This window comes from Seriola aureovittata, chromosome 3, assembly GCF_021018895.1.
Source record: "Seriola aureovittata isolate HTS-2021-v1 ecotype China chromosome 3, ASM2101889v1, whole genome shotgun sequence".
Classification (NCBI taxonomy): Eukaryota; Metazoa; Chordata; class Actinopteri; order Carangiformes; family Carangidae; genus Seriola; species Seriola aureovittata.
The window spans coordinates 19,572,633-19,585,576 of NC_079366.1; the positions used below are offsets into that span (position 1 = coordinate 19,572,633).

General features: G+C 39.9%; 1 long non-coding RNA gene across 1 annotated transcript; it reads left to right on the plus strand.

Moving 5' to 3' along the window:
* The first annotated feature begins 299 nt into the window (after positions 1-299).
* LOC130166986 (uncharacterized) lies at positions 300-10,858 on the plus strand. The gene is made up of 3 exons (XR_008827216.1): positions 300-425; positions 10,167-10,278; positions 10,413-10,858. It is a non-coding gene; the product is annotated as an uncharacterized LOC130166986 (long non-coding RNA).
* Positions 10,859-12,944: the final 2,086 nt, after the last annotated feature.

The window sequence follows — 12,944 nt, forward strand, 5'->3', positions numbered from 1 at the left end:
TTAAGTAACAGCAATAAATATACATTAACAAGGAATATAAAAGCAACTACACAGAAAAAGCTATTATGAACACCAAGTCTACTTCAATAATTCCACTAATGCTATCGCTCTAAGCCTCATGAAAAAACAAACATCTCATTCTTTTTTTATTGTATTATGGGTTGTTGTGTCATCAGGAAGTAAAGGTTGTCATTTGCTATATTTTCTGCACCTCATACAAATTCTGACTCTGCTTTTATCCTTTACTTTTATGTGTAAACTTTTCTTGTTTGTGTTAACTTCTCCTATGAGGTCAGCAGATTTGGCCCACGATGCAACAGCCTCCTTTCTCGGTGCACGTGAAGTCTCGGGGCCTCACCACGGCGAGCAAAAGCGCAGCTGAAGGTGGCCCATCCCAGTGCTGGACGTTTGTTAAAGTGAACAGGGTAATGAATTTTAAACTGCTATAGTAACAGCTCTCAGACATGTGGTTTTAGTGTGTGAGCATGGGTGAGTGGGTGGGCGTGTGTGTGTGTGCGGTTGGGATTTGCAGTTTGTGTCTGTGTCTATGTATCTGTATGAATGTAGGGGGATATGTGCATAAATGGGGGAGGGGGCTGGGAGTCAGGCTCTGTGTATGTGTGAGTGTATGTGCCGAGGATAAAGACCTAGCAAACCAGCCTGGCTTAGTTGACAGGTGACAAGGGTTGTTTTGAATGGGGATTTTGTAATACCAACAGTGAGGAAAAAGCCGGGGTACCAAGGGACTTCTGAAAAGAGAGAAAAAGGACTTTTCTTCTGGCAGTGAAGGAAGAGAGAAAAGGCCATGAAGGCTTCGAGGGACTTAGGGATCCCACTAATCAAACTGCTCCACCGTCTAGCGCACTCATTTTTATTCAAAACGTAGAAATGCTAAATCATTCCAATCGGATTGATCCCTGTGTCAGTGCTTGTGTGGCATTTTCATTCTGGTCTCTCCGCCGTGTCCTCAACTTTGACATATCAGTCAAGCAAGGACAGGGCCGTTACAAAGAGGACTGATCCAGAGGCAGCCTAATGGTTAAGAAGTGGCATTTTAAATGTTGTTTGTAAATTTGCATAAATTAACTGGGCGCTCTTGAAACGAACCGCTGCAAAACGTTTCGTCTTTGAAAGATTTTACCACAAAATTTGACAGAATAAAAGCCTGCAGCTTCAAACACAGATACAGTGAAGTGGGTTGACTTGGCCTTCACACTGTAGGATATTTGTCTGTATTGTTTGTCAAACAGAAGGGCCTGTAATTACATTGTGCATGATATTGTTAAATAGATTGTGTGTGGGGGTGTGCAACAACACACAATGTAAATTAATTCATTACTCAACTAAACAAACATGCCGTAGTCCTGCCATGATTTCTGGATATTTGGTTTTCAGTTAGAGTTGAAGTTTGTTTATGTTTTTCAGAATAATTCTGAACACACAAATAAATAAATGACAAAACTGTAGTATCATATATCACACTGAGAAGTAGTTCGTATATTTCACATTCAAACCCTGCATTTCAGGTTTTTCAGGTTATCATGGAAACACAGTTGTCTGTCTGTCTGTGTGTGTGTGGTGTCCTACATGTGTGTGTATGTGTGGGGCAGTTGGTATAATATCTGAATGATGAGTGTCAGAGGGTGGCACTCACATGTTCTTGGGATTTCTGTCAGTGACACGTTTGCAAAGTTTGATTTCACTAATGTAAAAGTTCACTTTCTTCAGCTCAGTCTCAGATTCAGCCTGTGTGACAGTTTGTAAAGATCATATTGAAGAGGAACCTCTTTTCTCTTCTGTACACATAGGTCAGTTTACTAGTTATGAGAGGTGCTACTCAGCCTTTGAAAACAGATACATATCTTCTTTTTTAAGTTTGGGAACTCTGAGTCAAATTCAAGAGTTACCTTGGCTTGGGCTGGGAGGTGAGGATTTGTAGAACAAAAATATTTAAAAATTATCCAGGCAGGGAGGGTCGAACAAAAACATGCTACTGGTTTGGGAAATGAACGACCATGCATTTTTGTATCAGCACTAAAGATCCAAAAATGGATGTTGATTAAAATTCAGGATATACTAGCTTCTTTTTTTTTACACTGACTCTTGTAACAACTCAACTTTATGCAGTGTAATGTTAAATTGTTGGACTTCCCCTTTAAGGACAGCCATTCATTTTCATTCGCCCTGTGAAGTCCATTCAGGGGTTACTCAACATTTTTTACCATATTAACATGTACCATGTAGACATAGATTTGCCTTTTAACCCTGCTTAGTACAAAACTGGACAAATGCCCCATACTAACAATATACCTATTGACTTAGTGACTTAGTTAATGACTTAGCTCTATGATGGACAGGTAACCTGAGGACAGTGTTTACCTTACTTCTCTCAATATATGCTGGGATATACTATACATTATTGTCAATATGAGCAATTAGATAAAGACTGTGAATAAATGACAGCTTAATAAATTAATTATATAGAAAATATAAAAAATGTTTATCTGTACCCAAAACCCAAGCAGCACATTGACGTTTGAACTACCCACCGTAGGTACTAGTAACTAATGTGTAATTATGCTGTGAATGATAGCAGTATACATCATGATAATATAATATTTCTATTTTAACCCTTGTGCCTTACTTTCTCATTTCTGGGGCACACACGGAACCCACTGCTTGAAAATATCAATAAATCAAACACTCCCTCTAACTCCCTTTGAATATTTTTTTTGAATATATATTATTTTTCTTTGCCAACAAGTCATGGCACAGACAAAGGAATACATAGTATGTGATCTTACACACTGCGCTGTTCCTGTATTTCAAGGTCTAACTCTGTTTTACCTTTTCCAAAACTCCAATAACATAAATCCAAACAGACCTATATGTGATTTGGGAGTTCTGTATAAAAAGTAATGTCAACACCACTGAGCCTATAAAAACCCATGGTATTCCACCATGTTTTAAGGCGAAGGTCTCTGAGACCCCAAATAGAATATATATTCATTTGTCATCTTTTGTTGTGGAGTTATGAAAGACGTCGTCATTTCAAAATCTTTTATAAGCAATTCTCATAAAATTAGAAAAAGTTATGGGTTATTGAGCCGATAAATTATGTTAATTACATTTTTTGAGCTGTTTAACATGAAAATTGGGTTAAGCAAATATATCGCTGAATTGTTGGGTAATTATTGTATGAGTTGCTACATAAACTGTAATCACTCTTAATCTAGGAACATATTACATGTTGCATTCAGAAAGGACTGTTATTGAATCCATGTACCTATTAATAAGTTGCACATCATTGCATTTCGACATTACACTCTGAGCTCCGCTGAGTGTGTTCACCTCAGTAACATCAGAGTGGATTAGTGGCAGGAGTGAACACAGAAATTAGTAATTGTATTTAAAAGAGACAAGTTTTTAGGGTTAAACACCCCTGCTGTGACCCAGCCTGTCCAACGGAGAACATTTACCCAGGCAAACAGTGGCCTCTCCCCTACCCCCACCTCCGCTTCCACCCCACCACACCCACTATAGTGGCTTGTACCACCCCAGGAATAAAAAGAGGAGCACTGACTCAACTCTCATCCTTTCCACCACCATTCGAGATTAAATCATGAAATCATTTAGTGTTTGTGTGGTCTTCCCTGACTATGAGGAGAAAGGATGGACTGGGTGGAGAGAGAGAGGAGCTCGAGTCAGTGTGTGGGAACCACATAGGGAGAAATCCCTGGCTGATCCTGGCCAAGACACTTTGTTTTTCCTCCCCTCTGTTCCCACCCCTTCCCTCCCTCTCTTTCTCTCCATCCATTTTTGGGTTTTCATTTTTTATTCATAGGTTGATCGTGGTGGAGGGAAGGGTGTCAAAAAAGCAGGGGGCTGTGTGTGTGTGTGTGTGTTTGTGTGTGTGTGTGTGTGTGTGTGTGTGTGTGTGTGTGTGTGTGTGTGTGTGTGTGTGTGTGTGTGTGTGTGTTTGTGTGTGTGTGCGCGCGTGTGTGTCTGTGTATATATATATATATGTGTGTGTGTGTGTGTGTGTGTGTGTGTGTGTTTGTGTGTGTGTGTGCGCGCGTGTGTCTGTGTATATATATATGTGTGTGTGTGTGTGTGTGTGTGTGTGTGTGTGTGTGTGTGTGTGTGTGTGTGTGTATAGCAGGAAGGGATTGTTAGTCGGCTGATGCCAGTGGATGTAGGTGCAGGCTTGCCAACAATAGCCACAGTGTTGTTTGGGTAGTTGCGTCCAGGACTCTTGGACATTCTTCCCATGTCAGTATAATCACTACTGGGAGGTAGCTCCATTACGGATTACCATATCATTAATAGTATCCATGACTTTTGTTCAAAGGCTACTTGTGTAATGTTGCCTTGTGGATGACGGCTAATCCGCTGAGCTGCAGCTGTAGGAAAGAAGAGGGGTAGATCCCACCATCAGTTTCTCTCTCTGCCTCACATAGACACACACATATAGACTCACACACACACACACACACAACTCCACACATGCAAACACATATAGAGGCATCTCTCTGTCCAGGCCCACGGGGATCAGGCCACTGAAAGACAGATACAAACAACAGTCAAATACAAAGTTCCCCCCATAGAGAAAAAGAAACATCCATTCTACACTTCCCAACTGATCCCCTCCTTAAAGCCAAAGACCAACCCCCCGCCTCCCCCCTTTCTGTCCCCTCTCTTCCCCGATCCCTGAGTTGGCTCTCGTCCTCCCATTAAAGCCCCTCCGCTCTTTAGCGCAGCCCTCCTCTCAGATGGTGGGCCAGATTAGGAGGGGAACAATAACAGTTTTCAATGTAAAATGTGCATCTTGTTAGTCCTTTTTCTCTCCTCTCCTATCTTATGATGGGGAGAGAAAAGGAGAAGCGTAAGCGGCCATTCAGAAAGTTATCTGTGGGTGTCTTCTCTCCACAAACGCTGGCTTGTTCAGTGGCTGTTTTTAATCCTCCCATTTCTCTCGACCGCTGGATTTTAGCAGAGAATGCTTTTTTTGGAAACATTTTTGTTTGGTTTTTCTCAGCCAGTGTTTCCATAGGCGTTGACCTCCGGTGGATAGTTTCAAATGGCTTTATCTTTATGGATTTCTCCAACAATACTACTTCTAGAGGCGTTTGCACTCTAATAATTTGAGTTCTGATGATTTTAGGTTAAATTTTTAGGTCAAATTTTTAAATTGAAAAATAATTTGCAACCCACCCCTTGTCATACAAATTTCAGTTTAAAAAAAAAAAAAGTTTACTTTACTAACCTCTTGTCTATCAATAAGAGCAGAAGATGTTTGTTAAACCAACTATGTGCTATTGTCTCTTAAACCTTTTGAAATATTTTCAAATTAAATGGGATAAACACAGCAAATATGTATATTGTCTTTACAAAAAGAATGTACAAAAGTTATGTACATTTATTCTGAATGGATAATATAAAGTGCGGTTGAAGACGCTTTATACAGATTAACGTCTGATACCAAACGAGGTCAAATTGAATCTGTCTGTTCAGAGGATCAGTTTAGTTGTTGTTGCTTTGAATGGATCCCAGCCTGAGAGTCACCCCCGATGTTGGCACATGGGCAGGGAGAGCTGCCAAATCTGAGTGCAGCAGATACCGCTGAATGATGCACTCTCAAGCCCTTGTTTGTTTTCCTAATGGGCATTAATGTTGGGCATAAAAAACACTCCTTTGTGTGTGTGTGTGTGTGTGTGTGTGTGTGTGTGTGTGTGTGTGTGTGTGTGTGTGTGTGTGTGTGTGTGTGTGTGTGTGTGTGTGTGTGTTGTGTGTGTGTGTGTGTGTTGGCTTCGTACTGATAGCAGGAGATCAGTGGAGGCAGCAGGATTTATATTCTGCAGTTAAGTCAGATCAACTAATAGAAACTATAAAAATGTTTGACAAAAATAATCTTAAATCATGGTCCACAACTTTTATCTGAAACTTTCAACCGCATCTTATGGTCTTCACCAGCAAATAGTTTGTCCAACTATTGTTCTAATGGTCAAGAATGAACCTTGTTTGAATTGATTTACCTACGTTATCATCTCATGCTCACAGGCCAGTAAACATTTTCAGGAGATCAGTGGGAACAACATGTGCAGTAAGAATAAACACCTCAGCTGCTCTGTGGAAAATAGTCACGTCAGATTTATGACAACTGAATGCTAGATCCATCTTAGCTTTTCTAATGGTTAATCGATGTTCAGCTGTTACAATGTTAGAAAGTTTCAACATCAGCTGTTGGTAAATTGAGTTTTGTTCGGTTGTAGTTGGAAAAAATAGTGTTTAAATTTTTATTTTTAAATCAGTGTTGAAAACAACTTTATTTAATCTTAGTTGTGGAAAAGACATCATTTGAACCTACGGGCAAACAAACTCTTAAATTGGAGCTCTGTGCACATTAAAAATGAGCCTAATGAAATGCTTCCACATGTTCAGCACAAACAACACAGACACAGAACTCATGATACAAATTCTTCTCTATTTGTTCATCCTCAGTCAAACAGGTTCAGGCATTCGTAATGTTTGATTTACTTAAGTTTAATGAAGGTGTGAGGTTAAAGGCAACTTGTTTAACTTGGTAAACTGCACCGGGACACTTTAACTCACTGTTCACTGTGAGCCGTATGTTGTTGTGCGTGTGAGTGGGTCAGGATGAGAAAAGTCTCTTTTTAGTACAATCAAAGTTTAGAATCATGAGTGCACCCTGGTGGCCCAAGGGTTTAAGACAATGATCCCAGCTTGAGTCCAGCTGGAAACATTTGTTGCATGTGATTCTCCTTCTCTCTCTCTCTCTCCTTCTCTCTCTCTCTCATTTTCTGTCATCCCACCATCTTCCTAATGGCAAAAATGAGAAAAAAAACAAAAAAACTTTCAAATCAGAATCATGGAGAATTGTTTCGGTGCAGTCGGACTTTCCCTTGGAGAAACTGTTTTTATCTTTTCTGATCAGTGCCTTTAGCCAGCATGTATACACATCTTAAAACACTCACAATGTGTAAAATATGTCATTATGCTGTAATTGCAACTATTTTTTAAAATGTTAATGAAACTGTGCAACTGTATCAAAAAGATAGTTTTCCGGCCGCTCAGTCTGCCTCGCTGGATGAATGACATTTTTTATTTCAAAGAGATTTCCTTATGTAGCTGTTGTTTCCAGAGACTGTGTTGTGTTGCTTCATGTTCTTGGTGTCGGACATGGGTGCCCTGCTGTGAAGGTCACAGTGAGGTCAGTGAGGGTATGACCACTTTGCCCTCCACCACGATGACCACAACCATACGACCAATCTGACTGTTGCAAACATTGTAAAACTAAAGGAAACATTCTTTAACTTTACAACATGGTGTTTTTGTTTTTCGAACGTTGCTTTCATGCTCTGTCGTTGGCTCTCCCCTGAGTGTGTGAACGTCTTTCTTTGGTTCGGTTTCATCCCCTTTTATACTAAAGCTGCCTCTCCCTCAAAAAGCTCTTTCAGTTAAAAATGAAAGCATTCAGTCACACTATGAACATTCACACGAGAAAATGTATTTGCTGGGTCTCATTCAGTTTGACGCAGTCACTTGAGATGAAGTCTCCGACCCTCACTGGCTGCCAATCGCATTTCTGCTTTATTTCTTTCTCTGGATTGGTTGCTCAGATCATGACCTCAGAGTGTGACCTGTGCAGCCCCGGGGTCCCCCCTCGCTGGCCCTACGCTGGCCCCCGGACGCAGCTAAATACAGAGGAGCGGCCGTCATCTCGCCGGACAAAAGGGCGAACATACCATGCTCGCCCCTCATGAGTCCAGCCAAGCGCACAGGGAGCACATTAGGACCTCTGGGTTTTATTTACCCTTTCTTTTTGGCCCTGCAAAGAGTCGACTAGGGCGTCAAGTTTGTCAGGTGCCTCAGCTGTGACCGTCTGACCACATCACACACACAGCCTTTCAGATTCCCCAAAAGCCTCACGTTGCATTCTCCTGATTCACGTTGTCAGTTTTCATATTCTGCACTCGCCACTGAAGCGTTATGTTTGGGGAAGATTTCTGGCAGGAATGAACCATCACTGGTTACAACTTAAAGGCTTTCTTAAAGAAACTTTCACACGTGAATGCGGCCTCACAAGCACTAGAGTGACTGAAGCTGAAAGGACGGCTCTGAATCCCAAGATCCTTTAGAAGAAATTCCAGTGCTGTTGGAGATCTTGAGCTCTATACTTGTATAACAGAGGAGAAAGAGATGAGTTAACTGTGGAGCAGGGAAATAAAAAGTGAGAGCAGCTTACAACTCAATGGGTTAACTGAATTTTTTTCCATTTTCAAACACAGGAAACGGCTCAGCTTCTTGTAAAATCTCACAGAATTTTGCTCATTTATGCTTGACGAGGGAAAGAGAAGCAGTTTTCCATTAACACTTGTTATAAAATTTATATATGTCTGTTTCACCAACATCACTAACAGGCCTATAGTTTTGGTTTCATCTGGTCAGGTCGTGAGGAGATAAAATCACTGCATTTTTTTTATAGCAATAGATTATTTATTAGTTAATATCAACTGCACATATTAAGGGGCTTAGAATTTATTTTGCATTATCCATTAAACACTAAGAGATTTAAAACATTATAATATCCCATGTTTTCAAAAATGAAGTTATAAAATTGAGGATGAAAGAACCCAAAGTTTGGTTGTAAGTACTAGTAATGTGCATGCATGTTTTGCATTTATAGATATTTACATTTCCCATATAAACCATATTCTTTTGAAGTAAACATTTTTAAAAATATAACTGTAATTTTATTGAAAAATTGAGAAATTACATTTCAGCTCTTAATTATTCTAAAGGAGTGAATAATTAGGCAAATATCCTTATTAGGGGCTTTTTAAATTTTACATATTCTTTCAAATATGAATAATTTATTGATGTTGTCAAACTTAATGCCTTTAGTCTTTAACAAAAAGCCCTTAAAACATAAATTATGCCACTCTATTGGAGACGTCTTGTGAATTACTCACATGGTGTTTTGCCTCCTCTTTTACTCATACTCCTTTTATAAACACACACAGGAACTGGAATGTATGGTGCTCTTTGTCTAACTACCATGCAAAATTACCTGATTTATCTCAAGCACTTTCTGATGTCACACTGTCTGTGCTCATGACAAAAGTGTCCCTTGTTGTAGCAAACCAGATAACCAGACCCACCCTCATGAAACTCACAGCGCCGATTTAAAACACGCTTTCTCAACCTTTTGTCCCCCGAAAAACAAAGAACTGCACTTTCTCTTGGCAAATGATGCCTTAATTGTGCAAGTTAACAAGCTTGCTCTTTTTTTCCCATGAATAACAAAGCGTTTGGTCCAATTTTGTTTCTTTTTGTTTGTTGTTTTTTTTTGTTTTGGTTTCTTTAACTCACGGCTCTCTTCTATAGTGTGTTTTTGCACGCTTGTTGGGCTGTTCCCATGCTGCTCTCTGCCTCCATATTTCTCAGATTGTCTGCGGCAGTTCTCTACAAAACTTTACAAAAACACAGAAGAAAGACAACGAGCGAGAAAAGTGAGGGCGTGACTGAAATGGCGGTCCACAGTGGGATATTTTGTACAGTATTCATTATGTTTTCATTTATATCGGAGATGTCTTTGACCCTTCCCTACTCTGCCTCCTTTAAAACACTGCCTCTTTTATCACTCTATTCATTTTTGGCTCAAATATCTCAGTTCTAAATGGAGGTAGTGTTGAATAGGACATCTCCATGGATTTGCATAATCTGATGGCATTGCTGGTGAGCACATAGAGGGTTGTGCCAAGTGCAAAAAGGTGAAACCCTCATCCCTTGGCAGGGGGCAGAGACGACTATGGAAAATCCTCCTACAGCAAATGTTGTCAGATTTTATAGCAGATATGTTTGACTTCACATCATTTTATTTTCATCCTGGATGAGCAGAACACAAAGAGGCCGACTGGAAAACTGTATTTAATGTTTGTTACTCTTCAGAAACGCCTTCCTTTCCCCATGAAAAACAACCATCATCAGTTCAGATATTGCCACTTTTCACACTCCATGTCAGCTCAGTGATGTGCTCTCACCAGAATCACTCCCAGACAATCAAAAGGCATTGATATGTGTTGTTTTTTTTCTCTCTCCGTCTCTCCTAACAGACTCCATTCATGTCTGCTCTCTTCTTACAGTGCCCGTCATTCTTCAGACATCGCCGGTGCCAAGGCAGTAGGATTGCTGCCTCTCTCTGATGGGAAACTGTTGCTCATGTGCTGGGTTGGCTGCCAAGTTTTGGCATTATTGGTGAGGGGAAGAGGGGGAGGAAGAGAGGGCAGGAGGGGGTGGGGGGGGTGTACAGAAAGGGGGCCCTTTAAACCCTGTGAGATAGTGGTATCTGTTGTGGGAATGATCTTCATCCCTTTCCCCCCTTTTCTTAGCACTCTCGCTGTTTCTGTTTCTCTCACTCTCTTCGTCTTTCCCTCTTGTCTCATCCCCGTTCTCCCCCCTCCTCCCTCCCATCCCTGCTCTCTGTCTCTGTCTTTTCATGCTGTAGATCAGACGACCATCCTGAGGTGAGCCGGCGGAGATCCGATGCCACTGGAGCACTTTGATTACCCACCAGACTGAATGACTGTTGGATTTCTCACAGCTTGTGTACTTCTTTGGCATTGCTCCCAAACCTCGACTGTAACTCTCCTTCACACACACATTAGCACACACACACACACACACACACACACACACACACACACAAACACACCACACTATAGTAAATGAAAGAAGATTTGCTGTTGTACTCCAGAAGCTTAGCTAACAGTCTAAGCCTGACTTTAGTGCTCCTACGGGTGCAACGATCAAATCAGCACTTATGGGTCCCTCTTTAAGCTACAGCACCGGTTTTGCAATATTTTTGGTTTGTGACCACTTAAAAGAATATTTCCACATTTTGGGAAATATGTTTGCTTTGTTGCAGAGAGCTTGATGAGAAGATTGATACCACTCTCTTATCTATCCATTAGATATGAAGCTATACAGCCAGGCTGGCATAGCAGTATTGGAAACAAGGGAGAAACAACTAGTCTGACTCTGTCCAAAGGTGACAAAATCCACCCACCAGCACCTCTAGAGCTCACTAATGAACATGTCATATCTTGTGTATTAAAACTGACACACTGAAAACAACAATGTGCTGTTTTCAGTGGTACAGTGTGCCAGACTACATCTTGGCTATAGCAAGAATATGGCGAGCTTGCCTTCTCCCCCTGTTTCCTGTCTTTGTGCTACGGTCAGCTAATGAGCTGCTGGCTGTAGAAAGCAAATGAGTTTATTTGCAAGAATGATGAACTATTGTTAAACAATGACTGGCCACAGGTTTTAGCCTCTGTGTGGACATTAGTTTGGAACAGTTTTCCTTTTCCTGTCTTTCTCAGAGGTGAAAGTTGCCTCTTTAGGCCTAGAAAAAGTATTTAACAAGTAAAAAGCAAAAAAGAATGCCAGAAAAACTAAAGCTCTTTGTATTAAATCTAATTGTATTAAAACAATAAAAAGAATAACTGTTAAGTACAGCCAGAATTTTAATCTGTTTCTAATAAAAATCGTCTTATCTCAAAAAAATTTTTTTAGAATAAGGCAGGTTGCTGCGCTAGAATAAAGAAAAATTAAATGTGAAGTTAGAAAATATTTGAAACGAATTGATTTACATCATATATATTCTCAGTGCAATGGCAGATTTCACTTGTTTTAAGAACACAAGACTTGAAGGACTCAAGTTACAAGTTGATAAAAATAAGATCACTGCAGTGATCATGTGACCCCTGAAATGTGTCTTGGGAACCCCCTTGGGGTGGTTGTGACCCCCAGTGTGTGAACCAGTGAGCTACAGTTTGTGTGTGCGTATTATAAAAGGAACACATACGCTCATGTACATGCTGTATGTACACTAACACAGAGTCTGAGCAAAATGCACAAACTGTAAACCACAGCACACAGAAACACATTCTGTATTTATTCATAATGTTCCTAATAATGTGATGCTAAAAACATTTCACACAATTAAATATTTCACCTTGATCAGTAAAATCATTTTGCCAAAATGATTTAGTATGTCTGTTGTAATTTGTAATCCGTAACTTTAAAGTTGCATTGCAGAAATTACGCTTTGGGTTTCTGTCAGTTTTTTTGCCAGCAGTGGATAAAATATTTAGGTCTTTTACTTGACTAAATGTAGCTATAACACAAAGTGAAGTACTCCACAACAAATAAAAGTTCTCCAACAAAATGTACTTAAAGTATCCAGAGTAAAGGTACTCATCATGTAAAATGACCCCATAGTTATGTATTATAACATTTCACTATTATTACTGATGCCTTAATATGAAAGCAAAATCCCCTTCAGAAACTTTAAGATACAATGCGCAACAAAATGCTACGATACGATACGCTACGCTACGATACGATGCGATACGATACGATGCGATGCGATACGATACGATGCGATACGATACGCTACGATAGGTACGATACGATGCGATACGATACGATACGGTATGATACGCTACGATAGGTACGATACGATACGATACGATACGATACGGTATGATACGATAGGACATGAAGAGATGCATAACTATCTTAAACAAAAACTTTGAAGGATTACAATATTACATATATCATAAGCATCTGCAACAAACAAATAATGCATGAAATAACTAAATAGAAATAAACAAAGATAAATGGCACTATGTACAACATATACCAACATACACGGTGACTATAAATTGTATTGAGGCAAAAGTAGTCAAATTGCACTTGAATGAATGAAACTGTGGGTAAAGTGTGTTGTGTCTGCAGACAAAAGTTTTAAAAGCTTAAAATACAGTTATTTATGTGTAAAAGATTTCTAATACAATTATTTCTGCTTTTTTAAGGGATGAAATTTTAAAGTCTTGAACTGGATGAGGAAACTTGTC